Source organism: Bombus vancouverensis, chromosome 6 (assembly GCF_051014615.1).
Source record: "Bombus vancouverensis nearcticus chromosome 6, iyBomVanc1_principal, whole genome shotgun sequence".
Classification (NCBI taxonomy): Eukaryota; Metazoa; Arthropoda; class Insecta; order Hymenoptera; family Apidae; genus Bombus; species Bombus vancouverensis.
In genome coordinates this window covers 14,434,863-14,442,773 of record NC_134916.1, presented here as the reverse complement: position 1 = coordinate 14,442,773, position 7,911 = coordinate 14,434,863, and positions in this window count along the sequence as shown.

Genomic DNA, 7,911 nt, shown 5'->3' with positions numbered 1-7,911 from the left:
CTCTTGCAGAAGATCCATCGGGAGATTCGACAGATGCGTGCCCGCCTCCGCGCCCCAGGAACTACCACGGGGGTCTCGCGGGAGTCTTGCAGAGACAAACCGTCCCAGCGGGTCGGTATACACCCTACCGTATCATTTTCGTTACCCTCTCGTTCGCGTAAGGAGCATTTCGGCCACGGAGGAATTCTCGCGCAACGATTCCTCGAATTAAATCTCCATCTCGTTCTAATATGTTTGATACAAACGTCTCTAACAAGCAAACTATCCGCGTGACAATATTTTTTCCATCTACCGTAGCAACAGATGCGGAGGATTTTCTATCTTTAAAGAAGCAGAACGTTTCAATTTGCATCAAACGTGCGAAGAAGCAATGCACGTTGTCTCAAGAATTTGTATATCTGATCGTTCCGACATACTTGTCAGAACGACGGTCCATTGGAGCACGTATTCGCTCGCCTAAACCGTGGCCTTGTACGTTGAACGAATGTCGAACTTGTAGTTAACACTTACGTAGGCGACCAGCAGTTAGCCGACAAATGCGTAAGAAGCTTTAGCGTTTAAAACTTTTGCGTAAATTACGATGCAAAAGTTTGCAAGAGGCTGCGAGTGTTTTCATTAGAAAATGAAAGATCGTTGAAGGAGATATAGAAACGATTACCAGGGTTGGCCAGGCTGGAATTAAAGGAGAACGCGAGATGCGTTTGGAAGACCAAGATGCGGAGAAGGGGATCGTGTCACAGTCGAAAGCGTTCCGAACGCTCACGTGCCGGAGCACGTGTCGGACAACAAGCCCCTGTCGTGCAAACCCTCGCGTCCTTCTTCTATCATTACGCAAGGAGGCCTTACAAATCATGGCGGGCTTACCGCGCACGTTCCAACCCCAGCGCTCGTCACCGGCACGAATTAACGTGGCAAAGCTACCAATTAACCCTTGCTGTTGTCGTTTGATCGGCGCGATTTCCTCGGCAAACCAGCATCGATTATACCGTACGTTGCTTCGTAACGTTTTCCAGTCATCGGCCGTCCGGCTCGTATCGTCCCGTAAGAAACGACAATACGTCGATACGAGTCAATTACGTGTCATTGAGCGTCGTATAATTTCGGATTATTTGTCTGCCTTTGAGAAACCTTTTGAATCCCGTCTATTGTCGTATACGCTTCTGATTCGATTCTTCCGCGAACCGACTGTTCTTGGAAGCGTATAATATTCGTGGAGGAATATCGGGACGACGAGCGGATGTACAATGGAAACGTCTAGCGGCCGTTGTCACCGATCGGAGACGAGACGCGGATGAAACGTGTCTTTTTCGTGGCGCGTAGACCGACTTATTTTCGTCTCGCTTCAACCGGACAGACGGTAGAAGTGTCCAGAACGACCTCCTGGTGTTCAGGCTGGGCTTAGGCTAATCCGAAATCCGGATTACTCGTGCCTCAGCTGGTCCAGTCTTACGGACACGTCGTGTAACAGCGATAGCTGTTCTCTTCTTTTTCTTTTCTTTTTTCTCAAGTATTAAAGGTCTCGATCTTGGCCGTATACGAATTTCGTTTCGGTAGGAAAAAACTGGCCGTTCCATCCGTTTCCGAACTCCACGTTTCTCGTCAAGAAGAAACGATCTGCATAAATATACTTATGCTAATTGCTCCGGATTGTCCGCCCGTTGATCCGTAGATCTGCTGAATCACGTGCACACACGCACGCGGTAAGAGTGGCCCTGTACGGGTGGCTGGCCCCGGAACGGAAGTTCTTATGGCATTCCTATTACCGAGACACCCGGCGACGTATGTAAATAACGTCGCTATGTGAATCGCTTTATTTTCGCCTGTAAAGTACCTCCCTGGTTTATTCGTCGTATACGCGTCTCGGGTTCGATGGTACGGCGCGTGTACGCGAATTTTAAACACGCGAAGAATTTTCAAACTTCGTCCAGTGTAAATAGGCGTCGAAATCTTCCGTTACGCGCGTATCGTATTAATACCATAAATTATAAATACGATCGCTGGCTTCTTTCTTTTTCTCCGTGCATTTTAATTTGACACGAAGAACGGCGAGAAACGTCACGTCACGCGTCTTTCCTCTTACATTTCTCAGTCGTAGTCGCGTGCTCGTATCTACCCTCTCGGCCCGCTTATCGGTACTTCCACCCTGCCTCGGTAGCGAGATAAGTATTTGCTATTTAAAATACCAGTCCTCGTGGCGTGGGCCCCAAGATAAACTGTTCGTACATCTAGGAGAGGGTAAACGGCGTGAAAGAGAACGAGAGCGAGAGAAAAAGAGGGGTTGATTATAAACCGAAGGCAGCAGGCGGGGAGAAGGATGACGGTGAAGGGCGGTGGAGTGTGCAGCAACAGCAACAGCAACAGCAGCCACGGCGGTCCAGCGCGAGGGTGGTTTATGGGGGGTTGTACCGGGTATTGTTGTATAAATAGGTTTGGCGAGTTAGGGGTTGCTACCCCCGAGGGAACTGCACATGTCCGCATCGATTATACCACCCCTTCCTGACCCCCCTCTGTTCTTCCATCTCGCTTCTACGGTTCGTTTCTCTCTCTCCTTACGGGCCTCTTCTCGATTCTCTGCCACCGGTGGGTGGTTTCAAACCCCCTCTGTCGTACAACGTGTCTCCATCCCTCTCTCGATTTTCCCTGTCTTTTTCCCTCGGCCACCCTCGTACGTCCATCGAAAGCTTTCTCCCCGCGGAGCCCACGGGGCACACCGCTCGGTTATTTTCAAGCCATTTGCTTTGTAAACGCACGCAATCTCGACCAGCCACCCTCTCCCTAGACTTCTTCTCCGCCAAAATCTCACCCTCCTCGCACCGTATTACCTCTTGCGAAAAAAAACTTTGAATACTTTTTCAGCGACCGGTGATCGCCGATTCCGGAATAAAAAAAGGAAAAGAGATAGATGTAACGCGAACAGGTGGCAAAACTTTCTGAAAATCGCTCCCTTTTCTATCTACGTGTCCATTGTTCTTCGTGCGACAACCCGATGATAGAACGTCAAGTAGTTTAGGACCGAGTTCCGAGGTCAGCCCCGACGATTATCGAAACTTCCAAGTAGTTTCTGTTCTGGTTGCCCGACGATCGACCTTCGCCAACTCCGTTGTCGGGAATTATTTATTCCAGGCACTGTTCGTACGCGGCTGTGTTTACATATCGTTCCCTTTAATAATGTATTCGCGCGTTCTTACTAAACCGTGGAGCAGAGACGCGTGTAGGGTTGTTCCGGGTTTTTATCGTACGGACACATTCATAAAATATCTCCGTTCATATTTCTTCTTAAGTCCTCGCAGTGGCAGGCTCCGTTTCGATTCGGGGCGCCCGTACGGGCCACCAGTCGATCGAATACACGGGGGTCGAATTCACAGACGAAAGGGTCGAAACGTGTAAACGGGGTGAGGCTGCTGCGAAGCGAGCTCTAACGCCGCTTGGGGTGAACAGACCTCGAAAATAACCGGCTTGCACACCTCCGATACCTAGCTACAAGTGGTGGTGGCCCTGACGAAAGCCCCACTTGACTTCTCGCGAACCACCGTGAACCTCGGTAACACCCGTTAGAAGTTCCTAGCGTTGCAATCAGCACCGCCCTCGCCTCTTCCACCCCATGGACACGAGGATCCTCCGGCACCTGGCGCATGACAGAGTACACTCCAGTGAAATCACACTTCGCTCGGAAACCCGATTCCCCCCTCCTCGTTCCTTCCCTAGCTGATGATGTTACGGCACGTTTGACCTCGTGTTTTTATTAACAACAGGTACTATTACGGTCCATCGGCGATGACGACGCGATTCCTCGAGCGACGAGACGCCCTTAGGGCTGTCGATAGGTAGACGAAAATCACCAACGATCTAGTCCTCGGAATAGCGATTTCGTCTGGACAATGTAAATAATTTTCTCTCGAACGAACCAACTGACGAATTTACCGTTCTGTTCGCCGCTTTATTTTTTCCCATTTGCTTCTTTCTGCAGTGTGTGTGTGTGTGTGTGTGTGTAAGTGTTTTTTTTGTCCCTTTTTCCAGCCTCTTTTTTTTTTTAATTTGTTTGCTCTCGTTTAATATTCCTTTTCGTTTTTAATTTCGCGCGCACAATGGATATTTCAAACCGTTCGTTTAACTTTGATGTCAAATAATTTGATTTCGCGTCGAGCAATTTCAATGTCGAGCGCCCATTTATTTGCACGTTTCTAGGTAAATATTATACGCGCGTTGATGTTTGAGTTTGCCGGTGGAATCATTGCTTGCCGGGCTACACGCAGATATTTCGATCAACCTTCCGTGTGCCAGCCTGCAATTAACGAACTTTTCATACGACCGGGCGATATTGTCTTAGATTGCCGACTGAAATGCATTTTCCTTTCGCTCCGGCTCGTTCTCCTGTTTTCTCTTTCGCCTCGTGTTCCGTCGATTCGTAATTCCAGGATGCCGCGCCACGGGCTGATTCTCCGACCAGGATAATTACGTTTCCCGTTGTCCTAATTGTGTTAGCAGGTCTTATAGGGGGATTAACATAGTTTGCCAGAGTTTGGTATACAGTTTTACGGTTGCTACTGGAAAAATATTCCATCAGCGGGGGACCAGCGGATGTTGGAATTTGCCAGGAAATGAAAATCCCATTCGAATATCATCTTCCTTGTTGAGACTATTGTCGAACTTTTCATCTAATTCAGCGCCATGGGCATGTGCATTTTCTGTCAAATCGACGCGTTACAGGTCGCTATTCGTTATCAATTTTTCCGAACGTTGGATCCAAAAATTGACCCCGTTCTAAATTATCCAATGTCTATATCGATCGAACATCATCGTTCTTTGTACGTTTGTCTTAATCGTTTCGTTCAAACGATCATACATGCCAATAATACTGGGGTATCCGCCGTGTTCTTTTATCACTCGTCCTCCGAAACGTTTACCGAGCCGTAACTCGCTTTAGATCTTCGTCGTTCCCATCCCATTGTCGTTATTTGAGATTTTCGAAAGTCACGCCGATCATCTCCATCGATCGAAATGCAGAGAAAAATAACAATTCCGAATATCATTTTCTAAAATGTACCTTGGAATCTGCGATTACTTATGCCGTCGCTTAATGGCAAGTGCATTCACGAAAAACAGTCCTTTGTTTTTTTAAACACGAAGAACCCTAATTACGTACCATGAAACGAGAATTTTATAAAGAGTGGATAGTGTCGATCGGTTTAACTTTCGAGATGCTTCGTCTGTTTTCAATGATCTTACTGCCGTGAATGAATAAATAACGAAAAAATGGTTAAAAAATTCTCCGAGTATCGAAGAAACAAATATGTACTGTATCAATTGTACAAAGCAATTTTTACGACCGCAACTCGTCGCGTTGCGATAATGGCCAATACATTACGAACCCATCGCACGAACGTAACCCACCGATTCCGCGACAATTACCCCGCGCGACACGATCACCCGTTATTGCTATAATTTTTCTCTTTAGCAGCTCCCCTACGAATGGCTGGTATTCACGGGGCACAAAACGAATCGGGGCAAGCAAGGAAGACACCGCGGTCATACAGGCACTTACGGTGCGTGCACGGGGGTGGAAAAGCGTCGCACAGATATGCAGAGGCGTCGGCAGAGATACGCCCCCCATCTGTCCGCCCTTCTTGATCCCGTTGCTACATCCCTTCACCGAATACGACACTTCCCTCCCATTCGATAGGCGATGGCACGCGTTCAAACGGGGTGAACGGGTCACCGTCAGGGGGTGTGATCGCCGAGGGTGATTTCTTTGAACATTCTAACCCGTTTAACGCGTAATATGCAGCAGCTCCGTGCATTCGGTACGCGTCGTTTCGCGATGAAAGAAATACGATGGAACAGGTGTCCGCGGAGGTTTCGGCAAAGGACGAAGGTCGCATCGTCGCTTCACGCCGTGTTATGGTAGCGTTACGTCGCCACAAGGGGTGGATCGTGGCGTACGCGTGAGATTCGCCACGGCGCCGAGGCGTAATCTCATTTCTGCGTGGTAATTAATGGAAGGAGGCTGACTGACGACGGCGGAACGAAACCGACGCAGATTCTGCCGTGGTTGGAAACCGTCGCTGGAGAACGTTAAACCTCCGGTACGTACCTAGCGAACCAATTTACGTTTCGATGCCTCTTGCCGTCGTATCGCGTGCAAAGATCGAACGATAAGAAGCCTCCATGTTATCGGCGGTTGCTCGTTGTCTCTCCTTCGAAAGTTGTTCGACACGGTAAAATGGTTATTGATACGTTTCTTTCAAACGGGATTTCAACGCGAGAGACTTTCTTAACGTGCCTCGTGCGTCTACTAACCGTTGCGGGATAAAATTTCGCATCTACGCGAGCGAAAGAAGGAGCGTAGGACGAAGAAGAGCGAGTATCGAAAGGGGTACGCGAAGGGAAGGAAAACAAAAGGACGAAACGAAGAAAGGGACGGAGTCTCTGAAGGGAGTATGTTATGCGATATCCCGCGTTGCAGTCGGAAAGGTGGGGTCGCGAAAGGTGTACGGAGTAAGATGAAGAAAAAGTTGGCAAGTAAGGGTGCGGGGGGTGGGGCTGGGAAACGGGGGTCCCGGATGACCCCATGGCCCGGCACGTATGAGGCCCCCAGACTGCTGGGCCCGACTCCTGACTCCCAGCTTCTACCAGAAGGCTAACCCTGAAGAAGCGAAGTCTCGGGGTCCCTCTTTCTTCTCGTTTCTCCTTCGTCCACCTCAACCCACTTGCCTTCTCACAGCCTATACTTATCCTCCTACTAATACCACCACCACCATCACCACCACCACCACCACCACCGCCAGGTTTACCTCCCCTCCGCTCCCCTTTCTTCGTCTTCAGGTTACCTTATACTTATTGCCTGTGGTGGGCTCCGGGGCCTGCCCCTACAGGGTGTGTTATTATTATCTGACATTATCTATAATTCCGAAGCGGGCAGGAAGCCCACTTAGGGATTGTGATAGCCCCCGTGATTAAACCACCCTCCCCCGACCTTTACCCCCACCTCTTTCTATCCGAGTGTACACCTACACGGCTAACCGACGGTGGACGCGGTTAGAAGCCGGTACAGGGCCTTTCAATGCGATCGCCGATCATTTTTCGCCACGTGAGAAACATTGTCGTCTCGTGCGTTGCCGAGGCGCTGCTCGAGAATAGAAGCGGCAGTAGACAACAACGTCGACGAAGAAGATAGGAAAATAGACGTTTGGTGAAATTCAGTGGCAGTGAGATTCGGGAAAATGCTCGAAGTTGTATCAACGATCGCGATTATGATTCAAAGATGCCTGTGGAAAAACGTAGCCAGCTTTAAGTAAAAAAGATACGAGGCAAGCGCGGAGATGTCTGTGCTCTGGCAGATCGATGCACTCTCGAAGAATAATAGCGAATTTCAGGACACACCTCCGTAATATTTCTCCTTGATCGAGCTCGATTTGTCAGGGATAACCTGTCGGAAGTGTCACCGTTTCAGAATAAAGATAAAAAATCAGGTGGGTGTCCAGGCAAGGCTGGTATCTGATCATCGCTGAAGAGGCCTGTATAGGAAAGCTACGCCTCTAATCGTACACCCCCGTCGGGCCCGAGTCGGAGGGGAAAGGAGGGACAAGTCCAACAGTAGGCACCCAGGGACCGGCCCCAGGACGCTACTTCGGTAATCGCTGGCCGATTATAAACCGAAAAAGCCGGAAACCACTTACGTCCGAAACCGTGTGGCGTTTATATGGCAGTTATGTCGGTGAAACCACACCTTGCCAACATCGGACGGATTGTCTTGTTCATGGAACGCCAACGAAGAAAGAATATAAATGTCAATACCTTTTTTCCGAGTCGAATAAAATACGTTCAAGCGTTACCAACTGAATAATTCTACGCGTGTGTTTCAGAAATGTTAAGTATGGCACTAATCTTTCTATATCGTCTCGTTTCCTTGAA